This window comes from Neofelis nebulosa, chromosome 1, assembly GCF_028018385.1.
Source record: "Neofelis nebulosa isolate mNeoNeb1 chromosome 1, mNeoNeb1.pri, whole genome shotgun sequence".
Lineage (NCBI taxonomy): Eukaryota > Metazoa > Chordata > Mammalia > Carnivora > Felidae > Neofelis > Neofelis nebulosa.
In genome coordinates this window covers 173,492,838-173,510,385 of record NC_080782.1, presented here as the reverse complement: position 1 = coordinate 173,510,385, position 17,548 = coordinate 173,492,838, and the positions used below count along the sequence as shown (strand labels likewise).

Below are 17,548 nucleotides of genomic sequence, written 5' to 3'. Positions count from 1 at the left end.
AAAGAATGTTCATCTGCTGCAAGGAATCACTCTCCCAGAATGCTTAGCCCAGCATCTATATTAGCAAACATCTCTTTCCTTGACCTAAATATGCTGTTTGTTTAATCCTGCATCCGTGAGGAACAGAGAAGCAAAAGGAAAAAAAAAAAAAAGCCCCAAAATGAGAGAAATCACTAAGATGACTGCTGCTATGGAAACATGTGTAAGCCCACTTCAAACAACCTTTTGCATGTGTGGGTAACAGCTTGCTGACAGCAAATCACAAGGGAGCACAAAATTGCTGTGTCAATCTTGACTTCTGCCCACTTCCACTCTGCTAGAGAGAGGACTAGCAACTTTGCACTGCTTAATACATTCTCCCATCTCTGGTACCCAAAGACGCAAATGAGAACGTGCATAAAGCCACCTGATCGGGCTGGACATACACTTTCTGAAGCAGCACTCTAATATGCGACGGTACATACACACAGAAGTCCCACAGTCAACAGGGCTATTATCTGGGGTGCATAAATTAATCCAGGTCCCTGCACTGCAGAATGAACTCGCTAACACTATACTACCGTATGTGTGTCTTTGGTGATGGCGAATAGGGAATCTTGTCACTGATAAAATACTAAATTGACCCTTGCATTCCCCTTCCGAAAACTGAAAAGTAAATTATGTAAAAAGACTATGATGAACTCACAGGAAAACCCCTCCCACCTACAATCTGTATCTAGAAAAAAGTTACTGCTCTTTTAAGATCTGTTCTGAATTCTTCCTTATTTCACAAGGCAACAGATGGTTTTCATTTTCTATCTACAGATTTCAAAGTTAGAGTGAATTATAATGACTGAGTACCTACTGGTTGGTAACAGAGACCAGTGTAATGTAATAAAAGCAGATCTTTAGAGAATACTATGTGGTCACATAATCTCAAAATTTCTGTTTTTTATGGTTAGTTTACCTATTAGACCTCACAGATAAGCAAAAATCTAGCCTTCTTTCTCCTGCATTTTTATGCAAACTTTCTCGAACAGCCACAGAGATCAAAGGAGTAAAGATACTGGCCACATGAAAAAAAAAACAAAACACCAGAGTAACTATACGTGGTCCAGAGCATTCAGCTTCAGAATTGCAATTCTGTTAAAACAGAGCTACCGCGTTCAAGATTACACTCAAGTCCTGACATCAGAACAGCCAAGTCTTCATGTGACATCACAATGCTGGCAGATAAATAACATGAAAACTCATCTACACAGAAACTGAATATTGTGGACTATAAAACCCTCAACACATGGGTTAAATTACCTATCTTGAGAATTCCAAATACTCACCATCAATCTTAACTTCTATACTGCAAGGAAAACAATTAAAAAAAATAAAGTTCACTGAATATAAATAAAGATGATACCTAGAAATTTAAAATTAATTTATTATTGTTACTACCTATTTTAGACATCCTGGGTGCAGAAGCCAGGGAATATTATTTGAGATACAAAAGATTATGCTTGAACTTTACAAAGGATTATAAATGATAACCAAACAAATTTTAAAGCTGCTGGTATGTTCTATTTGAATTACTTTAAAAACTCCTAAGTTAATATTTAAAACAAGGGGACAGAATGGAACAACTTCCCAACAATCATTCAGAGGAAAAAGAAATATTTCTTAGGGACCAACTAACAGGCATTTAAGCAACTTGTATTAATTTTAAATATTAATCATTTTCCAACCAACAAAATCAGTGGGCAAGAAAAACAACAGAAAATATTTAGAGCAAAGGGTTCGACAAGGCTAAAAATGAGTTTCATGCTGATAGAAGCATGACAAAATGAATCATTCAAATGTGATGTTGGTTTCACTGATTTTTCTGCGTCAGAATGATCTTGGATTAGTCTCAAAGGATAATTACCATGAATTCCATCAGAGGACACAGAGATTGTGGCAACCAGTTCAGCCACCTACGGAGTATGTGTTTCAACTTGGGGATCACATTTGCTCTCTCGTCTTTAAACGTGACTTCTAATTTTCACAATTCCCAAGACTGAAAGTCTGCCCCTGACTCTATCTGGAGCCCCAAGCCCATGTCTTCCTCCCCTGCTGACAATGACACCCAACTCTCCTAGCACCACCTCACCCTCAGATGTTCCAAATCAATCATCTTTTAGTATGACACCCTGGGATGGTATGTCGGCACAATGTCAGATTTTTAAGCCACAGGAAGGAATGAAGTAGTGATTTAGGCTACAGTATGGATGAACCTGGAAAATGTTATGCAGAGTGAAAAAAGCCAGTCACAAAAGACCTCCTATCATAGGCTTCTATTTAAATGAAATGTCTAGAATAGGCGAATCCGTAGAGAATGAAAGTAGATGAGTGGGTGCCAGGGAATGGGGAGTGATTGCTAATGGGCACAGAACTTCTTTTAGGAGAAAAAAAAAATGTTCAGATATTGGACAGTGTTTCTAACATATACACTGTCTGAGAATATACTAAAAAACACTGGACTGAACACTTTATACAGGTGAGTTCTATGGTTTGTGAATGTAATAAAGAGCCTGACGCCACCATTGGTCTTTTACTACCGACAGCTTTAAGCCTCCCTGCTCTTTTCCCCCTTCTGTCCCACATCTGGACAAACTTGAAAGGAGGTTCCAGGTGGCTCCTTCCTGTGGTCCCAGCAGGAAATTCAAACCCCTCAGGAACCCTCACCCTGGCCCCACCCGCTAACTGCCACAAAAACCCCAAACCAGGCTCAGGACCTGCTTGGGAGCTGCCCTGCTCTCCTCAGAGAGCTCATTACATGAGTAATAAACCTCTTGACACCCTTCTCCTGAGTGCGGTGTCATTAGTGTCAACATCCAAAGCAAATTTGGGGTGCAAGGGGGCCAGGGGAGGATCCATCCTGTTTCTGTGGAATGGCCCCAACAGTGACATATATCTCAATAAAGCTGTTACTAAAAATGGGAGAGGGGAGGGAGATAACATCTACCCTGCCCACCCTGGAAGGTTGTCAAGTTCAAATAAAATAATAGGTGAGAACTCAACGAAGAAATTGCTGTAAACATGTCAGTAACTATTGTTTTGTACTGCACAAAAGACTTACTGTGTAGCTCGAAACAGCCACCTTGCTTAATGAATTTACAACTTCGGAATGTTGCTCTGGCCCAAATACAGGGAATACAGGAATACAGAAGCCAGGGACCAGGGAGTGCCTGGGGCTGCCCTCCGCGTGTGCATTTTTTTCCTTCTTTTTTTTTTAATTTGAGAGAGAGAGAGAGAGAGAGAGAGAGCAAGCGTGCATGGGGGAGAGGGACAGAGGGAGGGAGGGAGAGAGGGAGAGAGAGAGAGAGAGAGAGAAAGAGAGAAAGTGATAGAGAATCTGAAGCAGGTTCCACACTCAGTGCAGAGCCCTATGCAGGGCTCGATCCCCTGACTCTGGGATCATGACCTGAGCCATAATCAAGAGTCAGCTGCTCACTAACTGAACTACCCAGGTGCCCCAGGGGGTGCATTTTAACCTAGGAAAGGAGCTCCAGCCTGTACAAACCACCAGGAACCTGAACAAACAGTAAGTTCAGGTAAGACGTGCTGCCCCACTCAACAATCACAGCTAACCTCAGCCATTTGGCCACAGAGACCACAGCAAGCAAGTCTCAAGCTCTGAGCCCCCACCCGAAAGAATATCCATCTAGAACTGCTGTTCCCATGTGCAAGCCTCTCCTTGCCAACAGCCTTTGTGTTTGAAATATGTTCTAAAAGTCGGGTTAGTTTGACAAGTAGATTTACTTCATACTCTCTCAGAAAACTGTGCATAAAGAAGAATTTTAAATAACACCAAAACATCAGGAACTACAAGCTAGAATTAATATCATATCTCAAACAGATAGAAGTCTTCTACCTCGGTCAGACCTTGGGCCCTACCTTACGAGGAGACCAGGAAGGGAGGGAAATTCTGTCCATTCTGCAGTGGCTAAAATGAAGATCTCATGTAATGATAATACATCACACTCTATCTAACTGCCATTACAGTGGCCAGTCCACAAGAAGAGGTAATCTTCATCCCTGACAGTCCATACTACATTCCTCATTGCAGTGAATTCTGCTGAACAAAGAAACCTTATGTAAGTTGGCCTATTACTCCTTATTCATTTTATATTCAACAGTATAATCAAAGTTAAGTAGTGTGTCTAGCATAGGGCCTAGTATATACCACATGCTCGATAAATGGTGGTCTCTCCACGTTTGCCCCAGATTAAAGTTTTTTCTTCCCCGTTATACAGTGAGATAGTTCTTCTAAAAATACAAGCACTTCTTACACAAAACTCAGGCATATGAGAATTTAAGATCTAATAAATTCAAACTACAAATTCTTTATATTGGTAAAATATGACTCAAAGACAGAAAGGGAGTGTCAGGGAACAAGAAAAAGGAGTTAAAATAGTGAAGAAGGAGTGGAGGTTTTAGCAATGATCATTAGAAAAAGTTTGTTGTTTTTTTAAGTAAGGGAAATCAAGGAAGTTTTATTACATAAGGACCTTTTTAAAAATAAGGAAAAGGTGAACTCTCCGACCATTGTGTATTTCAGGAACATAAACCTCAAAATTGTGGGAAAAAAGGTAGACTTACAGCATATCTAAATTTATCCATCATTTATCATCCCCACCTCCAAAACACACGGAAGTGCCACTATCAGTCACCGTGGGATGAACAAAGATGGCAGGTGGGCCTCACGGCCAATGGCACAGACAGGAGTTTTAGACCCTCAAAGAGCTCAGTGAAACAAACTAATTTTGGTAAAAATGTATCTCTAAAGTCATACCCACACAAAATATTTGAACCAAGCCTGCTGCTAACAGTGGTAATTAAATGTTCCCAAAAGTAGACAACACAAAGTTACACATGTGTCTCCATGTTGGCGCTAGAATATTAGAGAGACTATTAGGAAGGTGACAGGTCCCTGTGGGGTGCTCTGAACATAGAGTGACAAAGTAGAGTGGACGCAACCAGACTGGCTCTCCAGAACAGAGGGCAGTGGTCCTCCAGAGATGAGCAGACTCTCTCAAAAGAAATTAGAGGGGTGCCTGGGTGGCTCAGTGGGCTGAGCATCCAACTTCAGCTCAGGTCATGACCTCATGGCTCATGAGTTCAAGCCCCACGTCGGGCTCTGTGCTGACAGCTCAGAGCCTGGAGCCTGCTTCGGATTGTGTGTCTCCCTCTCTCTCTGACCCTTCCACACTCATGCTCTGTCTCTCTCAAAAACATAAACAAACATTTTTTTAAAAAATTAGAGAATCTTCCTTTTCAGTACCTGCAGGAGACTGAGTTAAACAGATTTTAAAATACAACAGAACTCCTAAAGGAAGAAAAGGTGGGGTTAAGAAGACCAACTTACTTTGCTAGTAGGAATATAAAATGAATATAAAATAGCCACTGTGAAATAGAGTATGGTGATTCCTCACAAAACTAAATGAAGAATTACCATGTGACCCAGCCATTACACTTCTCAGTAAATGTCCAACAGGAGTGAAAGCAGAGGTCTGAGGAGGTATTTGAACACCCATGTCCATAGCGGCATCACTCAAATAATCAAGAGGTGGAAACAACCTAAGTGTCCATCTACAAATGAATAGACAGAATGTGGTATATATATATATATATATATATATATATACACACATACATACATACAATGGGATATTATTCAGTCTTAAAAAGGAAGGACATTCTGGGGCGCCTGGGTGGCTCCAGTCAAGCGTCCGACTATTGGTTTTCGCTCGGGTCATGATCTCATGGTTTCATGGGCTCTATGCTGGCAGGGTGGAGCCTGCTGGGGATTCTCTCTCTCTCCCTCTCTCTCTGCCCCTCCTCTGCTCACTCTGTCTCTCTCAAAAATAAATTAATTAATTAAAAAGGGGCGCCTGGGTGGCTCAGTCAGTTAAGCGTCCGACTTCGGCTCAGGTCATGATCTCACGGTTTGTGGGTTCGAGCCCCGCGTCGGGCTCTGTGCTGACAGCTCAGAGCCTGGAGCCTGTTTCAGATTCTGTGTCTCCCTCTCTCTCTGCCCCTGCCCCACTCGCGTGCTGTCTCTCTTTCTATCAAAAATAAATATACATACGTACATACATACATAAATAAAAGTAAGGACATTCTTACACATGCTACAATATGGATGAAACTTGAGGACATTATGCTCAGTGAAATAAGCCAGACACAAAAGAACAAATACCGTACGATGGTGCTTAAATGACACAGCTAGAATAGATACTTTCCTGGAGACAGAAAATGGAATGGTGGTTACCAGGGGCTGGAAAGAAGGAGGAATGAGGAATTACTGTTCAAAAGGTATAGTTTCAGTTTTAGATGACGAAAAAGGTCTGGAGATAGATGGTGGAAATGGATGGTTGAACAACAGTGTGCATGTACTTAATGCCACTGAACTATTTAAAAATCGTTAAAATGGTAAATTTTATTTTATATATATATATATTTTTTTTTTTTTTTTTTACTGTTATAGAAAAAAAAAAAAAAACAATGTACTTACTAGACACTGCATTCCTATAACTTCCGGGACCAGGTGAAATGACAGAAAACCAGGAGGGTACCAGTCTCTCCCCATGTCTGACCCTGGCCCTCACAAAAGGCAGAGGAGTCCAAGGAATAGGCTTCATAATATTTATATTCTAATTATTTCCTCATTCCACTTGCTTATGAACCTCTTAGAAAAACCTTCCAGCTATGAACCAGAACAGAAACAAGAGAGCCAAGATTTAAAATCCCGATTCATAGACAACTTCTACATGTTTCACAGAGAACTACGAAATGGAGAACCAACACAGCTGAGGGTTCCGATTTATTTATCCCTCAGCTCAGGTAGCTTCAGGCAAAGTCAAAACTTCAATGACCATTATGGGAGGTTATGAAGCAAAATCACAGTTGGCGAGGGAGCTCAGTTCTTTGAAGAAAAAGCAATAAATCCATAAGTGTTGATCCTGTCAAATATGAGAAGCTGCCAGAAGAGCTCACCTATTTGCAAAGCTTTCTATCCCCACTGAAACCACAGGGGGGTTGGGGGGGAGCCTCCACAGAGGGGGACCGATGATGGCACAGATCGTAATGAATGCAATAAGCACCAACGTCCAACTGTAAATGAAATACTGAGTGAAAAACAAGGAAGCTGAGCAAACTCAAAATGGAATAATGAAATCAGAACTCGCAGTGACCTCCTCCTGGCCTCTACCAGCCTCTTCCAAGGAAATTCTATTTTAGGCAAACATCTGAAAAGATCACTTAGCGGCAAGGTATACTGAATGTAAACGACAGAAAAGATACACAGCATAATTTATGTACAACAAAGGTACTCAGGAAACAGCTTGTGTGCTTCAAATACGGAGTTACGGTTGTGGGAAAGTTGTTCTTAAATGCGAAGAGAGAGACTAAAATTCAGAATCTACACACCTCAACTCCTCGTATCTCACATTTTAGCAGCTGAGTATTTTACATCTTTTGCTGTCATTGTGTCAATATAGAAATACTGCCTCAAACATGATTAAAAACTTCTTGAGGGGTAAACAGGAAAACATAAACAGGCAATCTGAATTTATCATTTTTAGAACTAATATAGTCAGATGTTCAGTTAGATTAATCCAAAGGTAAATAATGAGAAATAAAGATACTGCAATGGTTACCTTCCCAAATTATAGGAGGGAAAATACAACTTTTCAAAATATTCCTATGACTTTGAAAAAACAGAGTAAACAGACTCAAAGTAAAATACATACTCCTTTGTCAAGGCTTCTGGTCAAGTCAGAAGGAACTAGACATATGCTATGTCCCTGCTCATAAGGCTCCGGAAGCTCTAATCTCTGAGCCCTTGTGAGTTTTTTATTTCTTTTTGCAAAGACACAAAATTCAGGACTTCATATGATTTATATATAGCCTATGGTTGGGCTATACTTAACTGTAACTGTGTTTTAAAAGAATGGTACTTTGGGGGACACCTGGGCGGCTCAGTCAGTTGAGCATCTGACTCCTGATTTTGATTCAGGTCATGATCTCATGGTTCATGAGATCGAGCCCCGTGTCAGGCTCTGCTCTGACACCACAGAGCCTGCTTGGGATTCTCTCTCTTCCTCTCTCTCTGCCCCCCGCCCCCGGTCTCTCTCCTCTTAAAATAAATAAATAAATAAACAAACAAACAAACACTTAAAAAAAAAAAAAAAAGAATGTTACTTCGAAGAAACATTTCCTGATGTGTAAGTGAATTTCACTCAGTCAGAGATGTGAGAAACTTTCCGGGAAAACACTCTCCACCTGAGACTTGGACAGATCACAGATACTGCATCCCTCCATGCCAACTAAAAATAGGACCCAAATAAGATATACAATTGAGCAATAAGTAAATGAAAAGTCATCAGAGAAGTATAAATCAAAACTATCATATAGCACTTCGTATCTACTAGGATAGCTAAAAAAGATAATTATAAGTGTTGGTGAGGATATGGACAAATTGGACTCCTCATACACTGTCGGTGGGGATGTAAAATAGGGCAGCTACTTTAGAAAACAATCTGGCAATTCCTCACTCAAATACAGAGTTACCATATGAACCAACAATTCTACTCCTAGCTATATACCCAAGAGAGTTGAAATATATGTCCATACAAAAGCTCGTACATGGATGTTCTTAACAGTATCATTCATGATAGCCCCAAAGCAGAAACAACCCAAATGTCATCAACTGATGAATGATATATAAAATGTGGTATATCCATGCAACGGATGGATTGTCCAGTAATAAAAAGGAATGAAGTACTGATACATGCTACAACGTAGATGAACCTTGAAAATATCATGTTGAGTGAAAGAAGCCAGTCACAAAGGATCACATATTATATGATTCTGTTGGTATGAAATGTCCAGAACAGGCAAATCTTCAGAGACAAAAAATAGATCAGTGGTTGCCTTGGGCTAGGGGAACGGGTAAGGTGGAACAGGAGGGTAACAGCTGAGGGGTACAGGGTTTCATTTGGGGGTAACAGAAGCGTTCTAAAATTAATTATAGTGGTAGATACACAACACTGTGAGTATACTGAAAACCACTGGATTGTACACTTTAAATGGGTGAACTGTATAGTACGTGAATCGTATCTTGATAAAGCTGTTTAAGAAAAACACAGGACCTATCAGGCACACCTATAAAAAGCTGAATTTATCTAGAAAGCACTCTCTCCTTAACACTGTTATCTTTCCAAAACATACCACTATCCCCAACACAGTGAATTCCCAAAAGTACAGAAGATAAAGGTAAGATGATTTCTTCAGCAAGCAAGCTATCTATCTGCTTTATATTCACAGCGCACGCAAGGGAAACCTTTTGTCTGCTCTATAACTTTGGCTCATACATTTTGTTAGGCAAGGTCTGGGTCTGGGTTGAGCCATCTATCCCAATTCACTTATCCCAAAAATAAAGAAATTTCATTTATAGATCTTTTCCCACAATTTTTTCATCTCTGCTTTAACCACAAGGCTCTCAAAATCCAAGGGGAAAAAAACTGCATGGAGAGAAAAAGAGGAGGGAGGAAAAGAGATTATTAACAGGGGATCTGAAATTTTATTCAAATCACAGAATTGGGTCTATTTAGGTCATTCCAGTCACCTGAACTACATAGGAGATTAACACTTTAAATGTAAATTTTAAGGTAAAATTTAAAGGAAAACATTATATAAATAGTGCTGGGCACATCCTTAACAGAGTATGTTACATGGACCTATGCCAGACACTGAGACAGTCACGAGATCTCACCTAATCTTCTAAACAACTCTAAAAGTGAAGTTTTATAGGTGATCTCACTCATGATTGACACCCCTTGACCTTGTTACAAGTAAACAAGATTTCCAGAGAAACCCATCTTCATAGGACCACTAAAGGACTGCAACCAACACCAACATCAAGTGGGGTGAGATGACTGACAAACCACAGAGGGTTGGAGATAAGTAACCCACAAGTTCAAATGCATCCTTAGACCAACAGCTTTCAAAGTACTGTCACCATGAATTATATCAAGAAGTGACTTGTAGGGGCACCTGGATGGCTCAGTCAGTTAAGTATCCAACTTTGGCTCAGGTCATGATCTCACGGCTCGTGGGGTTCAAGCCCCGAGTCGGACTCTGTGCTGACAGTTCGGAGACTGGAGCCTGCTTCAAATTCTGTCTCTGTCTCTCTCTCCCTTCCCCTCCCCTGCTTGCACACTGTCTCTCCCTCTCTCTCTCTCTCTCAAATATAAACATTAAAAAAAAATTTTTAAGTGAATTGTAAATGATACAGTAAATGTGTATAAGAACATTCCCCCCCAAAAAATGTACCCATAGAACATATATTACACTATATTATTTTCTTTTTTTTTTTAATGTTTATTTATTTGGGAGGGAAGGGGCAGCGAGAGAGGGAAACAGAGGTTCTCAAGCAGGCTCCATGCTGACAGCAGAGAGCCCGATTTGGGGCTCGAACTCACAAACCGTGAAATCATGACCTGAGCCAAAGTCGGACGCTTAACCTACTGAGCCAACCAGGTACCCCTACACTTTATTATGTTCTATTCCAGACTCTCTAATCTATTCTAGCTCACTAGAGAGAAGAAAAGAAGGGAGGGAGGGAGGAAATCGGTCATAGCCCACTCAACTGTTTTCAGGACCAGTATGGCTCCTGGCCTGCAGTTTGAAAACACCACACATATCAGTTATTACATAGGGTCTGTCGGCTCTTGGAAGTCCCCAGTCTCACCACATGCTCTCATTACCTACAAGCGGCTGGCCCAGGAGAAGAATGAAGAGGGAATTTGTAAAACAACACTCTGAAGGGATGGTGTTCATTGCATATACTCTCCATCAGCTGTCTCTCCCCAAGTCAGAAGACACTGGTCCAGGAATCGAGGGGTTGAAGTAGAAGTGACCCCTCTCTAGTACCCCAAGAACACACTCCATCCCTGCTAGTACAGACATCCTGGTTTTAAAGGGAAGAATGTTCTCATTAAAGCAAGACCACAGTGTACAATGAATCAGGTCTGACTGCCATCTGGCCTTTTGGAGGCTCCTCAAGCCACTGAACCAAGAGGCAAAAGATGAGGAGATGCTACCCACCGGGGCAAGAGAAAACTGGGTGGCTGTTCCAAAGGACAGTTCTTCAGGGCATCTCTTAGCATTTCTATCTCTAAGTCCAAGTCCATGAAAAACCACAGCAACCAACAGAAAGGTGGGGCCACTGAGGATTCAGGCACTCAGGTGAAGAATTCTAATCAGTTGAGGTCCTGGCTGGGGGCAAAGGAAATATGGAATGAGTAATAGGAGAATAAAGATCTAAATATCAACTACTGCCAAATAGCCATTTAGGGAAGCAAACACCGCAACAGCATCGCCTATTTCCCACTTGCTTGCTGCTTGAGGGTGGGCGTAGGTACCGATTCCTTCTCCTTCCTCTCATACTATTTTATATAAACACTGTGATTGAAACTTGACTCTACAATTTAAACTTTGGGTGGCACATATTCCTATGAGATTGCAACTGAATTTTAAGGGCTAATGAAAAAACTCCAGAAATGGATAATGTGACTTTCTCCCAAAGACAGATACGATGACTAATGAAATGTGACTTCTTGTTTTGAGGAGCTAGTGAAAGCATCTTCCTCTGAGTTAAGGGTATCTGTGTTCTGTTAGGCTGAAACATAGTTGTTCTTGTTGTGAGGAAGCTCATACACGCACAGGGGGTGGGTGTGCATACTGAGTGCTCAAAGGGGTGGACTGTGCCAGTTATTAAGCTATTGTCTCCCAGCTCCAGCCCCAGCCTTCCATACTCAACTCTGTGATGCTGGCTCCGAACACCACGTTCCGCTTTACCAGTTGGCTCCTTGTTGGGCTCACCACCAGGAGGCACCAGAGAGAGACACAAAGCTGCGGGAGGAAAGGGAGCATGCTCCTTGGTGCCTGCTTCCTGCGGGCTTTGATTGCTCCTGTCACCCTGCAACGCTCCTTCACCTGGCAGCAGCAGGTCCTTCCTGTGAAGCGCCTGAATCAGGTCTGCCATTTTCCCAGCACTTACAGACCCATCCTCATCACACCCCCACAGAAACCATCACCAGCTGCCCAGCACCCTCCAGGTCTTGGTTTCAGCTCTGTGGGCAGCCCCTCCAAGCTTCTAAGATTTAGTATCACAATCTCCTTCCTTGTCCACCCAAGCCCAGCGGATGGCTGCTTCCTGCGGCCACTACCTCTATGACATGTTAACATTTTCTTTTCACGTTTTCAATACCTACTCAACAGCTTTATACCTAGTAACAATTCTTTATATTTAACTCTCTCAGTTAAAATAACTGGTGTGATTTGTGTTTCCTGGCTGGACCCTAACTATTATACTATACTAGGGTCTAAACAGTTGTGGGGTTTTTTTAGTTTATTTATTTATTTTGAGAGAGAGAAAGCACAAGTGGGGGAGGGGCAGAGAGAGAGGAGGAAAGAGAATCCCAAGCAGACTCCTCCCTGTCAGCACAGAGCCCGATGCAGGGCTCAAACTCACGAACTGCGAGATCATGATCTGAGCCGAAGTTCTACACTCAATGGACTAGGGCACCCTGGGGTCTAAACGGTTTTAAAGGACTACATCACCAAAGGAAGAAAACGGTCAATAAGTGCAGAAAAAGATGCTCAACATCCTTAGGGAGCAAATTAAAACTACAGTGACATCCCACTACACATCTAATAGGATGGCTAAAATTTTGGCAGACTAGCCATACGGAGTGTCGGCAAGGATGTGGAATAACTGGAACCCTAATAATGTGGGAAACCGTTTAACAGTGCCTAAAACTGTCAGAGAGTTACCATCTGACCTAGCAGCTCCACTCCTAGGTATTCTCCCAAGAAAAATGAAAGCACATGTTCACACTGGGATGCATGTTCACAGCAACATTATTCGTGATAACCAAAAAGGGGGCAATAACCCAAATGTCCATCAACTGGTGACTGGATACACAAAATGTGTTTTGTTTGGAATGGAATACTATTTGGCAATAAAAAGGAATGACGTACTGACACATAGCTACCGCATGGATGAACCCCAGAAATATCGAGCTAAGTAAAAGGAGCCAGACAGAAAGGCATATATTGTCTGATTCTATTTGTAACTTTAGAAAATGTGAATCTATAGAGACAGAAAGCAGATTAGTGGTTGCCTGGAGCTGGGGATGGGAACTGAAAATGGTCACGAGATTTCTTTTGGGGGTGACAGAAATGTTCTACAATTAGATCATGGTGCTGATTGCACAAATCTGCAAATTTACTAAAACTTGTTGAATTGAACTTCATGGCATATAAATTATACCTCAACGAAGCTGTGAAACAAAAGACTAGGGAAAATCTTTGAAGAATATGACCCTAGAAAATCTAGTGCTGGAGACAAATGAAATAAATCATGATAAGAAACCACAATGCCCTGATAAGTAAAATGAAACATTTGTCTAGACATACATATAATTGCATGTGATAAATACAGCATGCCTACGGACCAAACCATTTCAGCAAACAGAATGATCTTTCTTCCAAATGCTTAAGAATAGATCTGGTTGTGCAGCATTAAAGACATGCCCAGCTTGAGTTAAAAGATGGTTTGTTCAAAACTGAACATGTGGGGTACCATAAGCATTCACGTCTCGCTAATGTCATTAAAGAGGAAGATACTATTTTGAAGGTGAGAAAATTCTCTCATGTGAAGGGGCAGGCTTTTTTATTTATTTTGTTTGTTTTAAGGAATGCCTCTTAACAATGACAGTGACATTGCTAAGGAAGACAGGCTGATGATGCCTCATTTACAAAATAGCAAAGACCAACTGACCATAGGCAACCAATACAAAATAAGTACATCACTGAAATTGTGCTTGAAATCAGAGAGCATTATAATGTAAAAGTAAGGTATTTCTAAAGATAGAAATAGCTAGAATGGCTAGACTAGCCATTCAGACAGGCAATTAATTTTTCTTAAAACGAATGGCTTAAATTTTGAGCTTATATGTTGGTTCCTGGATGGTGTCTGTCTATGCTTGATACAAAGAACTATTCTTTAGCCCAATGTTCAGGGCATTCATATTTGAAGAAGACTCTTCCCCCAAAATGCACGTAGAATATCTCAAAAAGGAATATAATGATAACATACGCTTTATAATAAATATCTTGTTTTTCAAAATTAGTGTTTTAAAAAGTATTTATGACTATAACTTTTTAAAAATAATATTTGGTATTTTTATTAGTTTTTAATAAAAATTTTTTCTGCCATAGAATCCCAATTTGTAACATTGTGCTTAAGGAAAATAAAAGAGAAATTTAACAGACATTGCTTCAAATGTTACACAGGAACTAATTAACCTATAAGACATGGGTCACCTGTATGACTTTCCCATTATAGATGATAAGATCAAGGCTCAGAGAAGTAAACTAATTTGACCAAAGTCACACAGCTGGCATACAGAATATAAACCAAGGCTCTCTGGCTCCTAAGTCTCTACTGTTAGGATGTCCTTGGAACCACAGTAGAGGGGACGGCCATCTTGCCAGCGCAACCCAATGAAAAGCCCCCTAGTAGGGTGCCAGACGAATTGAAGGTCAACCAATCACCGAGCGACAGCACGACCTGATGCAAAAAAGGCCCACCTGGGCCTAAACCCGGAACCGCTGCAGCTTAAAAACCCCACCCCACCACACCTGGGGGGGACTTCCCTGACTCCTCTCTCTCTCTCTCCCTGAGGCACGGAACCTCGCCCGAGACCTTAGTTCCCAAATAAAGCCTTTGACTGCTAAAATTTTTTAGCCTCTGACTCCTATCTTTACCCTGCCTTACCCCTGACCCTAACACCTACTGTTTCCAGCATGTCACAAATCCCACTAAAAATAATGTTGATTATGGGGTGCCTGGGTGGCTCAGTCGGTTAAGCATCCTACTCTTGATCTCAGCTCAGGTCTTGATCTCAGGATCATGAGTTCAAGACCCACATTGGACTCTATGCCCCGATTTTTAAAAATAATAATAATGTTATTTACATAGACAAATAAAAAAATTATATAGTATTTATGAACATAATATATATTTACTCATATTCATATTTATTATGAACATAATATATATTATACCTGAAAGGACACATGAGGTTCCAGTGCTTTATTCAGTTACATTAGTTCCTTAAAATAGATCTGGTCCTCTATTTGGGAAGGGGAAGGGCTGGGGTTAGGTCCTTTTCATCAACTGAAAGGAGAGGTATATACTCAGAGCCAAAGAACATCCAAAAAGATGCTCAGTAAGTGGCAAGGTATCATTTTAATTACCCCAGGACCCCACTAAAACTCCTAAAATAGCAAAGGTGATTCATGCACAGCCAATGGAAAGTCTCTATTTGAAGGGCCTGCTTCATGATCTACTTGCAACATAAATCCCTCACTTGTATGAAAGGTAAGGAATCATTCCTTCTGTTCCTGATGAGAACAACAGAGAATTCAAGAGCTGATGTCATAGCTACCTGCTTAGGACACACCCCCAATGGGTGGGTGATATTAGAATGCTCCAACTTCCACAAAGCAACAAACTCTGGGAAGACATGTTTGTTAACTTCATAATAGCCAACAGCTTGATCACATCTATTATGTGACCAAAGAAATGTCTTGATGATTCAGTATTTGCTGGGAAAAACTCATGATGCATTTCCTTCTTTTAACCCGTCAGAGTCACCAAGGAAGGTCACTGGCTAGAGGTCACCAGGAGATCATGGTACATCCTTATGCTAAGTGGCCTCAGTCCAAGGAAGGTTCTCAGTTTATAGTTCCCACCCATTAAATGGGAAGATGGCCATGTAATCTGTTATCAGTGCCAACGAAGACACAATGAGGATGACACACTAATGTTAAAACTGATTCCAAAATCCATCCAACTATACAAACCCCTGAAACTCCTCGAGAGGATGGCGGCCACGTCCTCTTTATCAACCAAAAGGGGAGGAACTATAAAAATTTATTAATTTATGTGCTATAAATTAAAGTGAGCTTGGTATTTTGTTGCTTCTCCATTGAGGATACCAAACCTGTATAATTTTAAAGGAATTCTGAAGAGTCTGCTTCAAAATATCACAAACTTTTTTGTACTTGGCAACCAACAAGAATGTCAACTTATGTGAAAGTCTTTATTCAGCAGATGTGTGTCTAATTAAACATTAACAGGGGGAGCCTGGGTGGGTCAGTCAGTAACCATCCGACTTCGGCTCAGGTCATGATCTCCGGGTTCGTGCGTTCAAGCCCCACATCGGGCTCTTGTGCTGACAGCTCGGAGCCTGGAGCCTGCTTCAGATTCTGTGTCTCCCTCTTTCTCTGCCCCTTCCCTGCATGCTCTCTCTCTCTCTCTCTCTCTCTCCCTCTCTCTCAAAAATAAATAAATGTTAAAAAATTTTTTTAATTAACAGAAATTATGAAATGAAATTACATATTCCCATAGAAAGTTCAAAGCTGCCTAAAAGTGAAAGTTTTCATTTTACTCCATTAAAAATTAATAACAGATTCCAGTAGTCTAAGATATTATTGGCTTTTAGGAACAAATGTGTCAATAACTGTTAAAGAATAGTTCCTTGCTAGGGACACCTGGGTGGCTCAGTCTGTTAAATGTCTGACTCTTGATCTCAGCTCAGATCTTGATCTTAGGGTCCTGAGTTCAAGCCCCACATTGGGCTCCATGCTAGGCGTGGAACCTACTTAAAAAAAAGGGGGGGGGGGTAGTTCCTTGCTATAAAAGCTAAAAATTTTAGGACATGTGATGTTTTAATATATCTGAGCACAGATAACAGATTGAAATAGATATATGTCTGCCTTTCTATCCATCAGGTAAGAACTAAAGACCAGGAAACATTTTGATGATACTTTTTTATTTCTTATAGATAAATCTTTTTTTTTTAAGTTTTATTTACTTATTTTGAGAGAGAGAACACAAATGGGGGGCGGCGGGACACAGAGAAGGAGAGACAGAATCCCAAGCAGGCTCTGCACCATCAGCACAGGGCTCAAACTCACAAACCCTGAGATCATGACTGGAGCCGAGATCAAGAGTCAGACGCTTAACTGACTGAGCCACCCAGGCGCTCCTATAGGAAGATCATTTAATTCAGCCAGGCCCAGTAGTACAGAAGGCAAAGACAAATATTCCACCTTGGCTCTACACAGAAAATCTGAATATGGAAAGCAGACTAGATGACCAGATCCGGGCTGCTCTGGAAGGGACACAGGACCAATACATAAAAAGTCTCTAATCACCAGTGTTGCCCTAAGACAGAATAGGCTATTTGGGAGAAAATGAAACTCCAGCCCCTGGATGTACTCACACAGGAGTGGGAATGCCAGTGAGTAACAGAAGCATTGCAATGGCGACTGCACTAAAATGGCATCAGAGGGCACTTTGGGTCCTGCAATTTGATGGGTTCTCCACTTTATAGACCTTAGCTGTAACTGCAAGTTCAGTCAGGCAAAATGAGAGCTTGTGTGTCTTTGGTCACAT

The 17,548-nt window shown here is 41.1% G+C and overlaps 1 protein-coding gene across 5 annotated transcripts in view; it reads right to left on the bottom strand.

Moving 5' to 3' along the window:
* The window catches only part of DOCK9 (dedicator of cytokinesis 9), a 290,615-nt gene that overhangs the window by 223,350 nt on the left and 49,717 nt on the right, over positions 1-17,548 (bottom strand). The gene's annotated exons all lie outside the window — the stretch shown is intronic.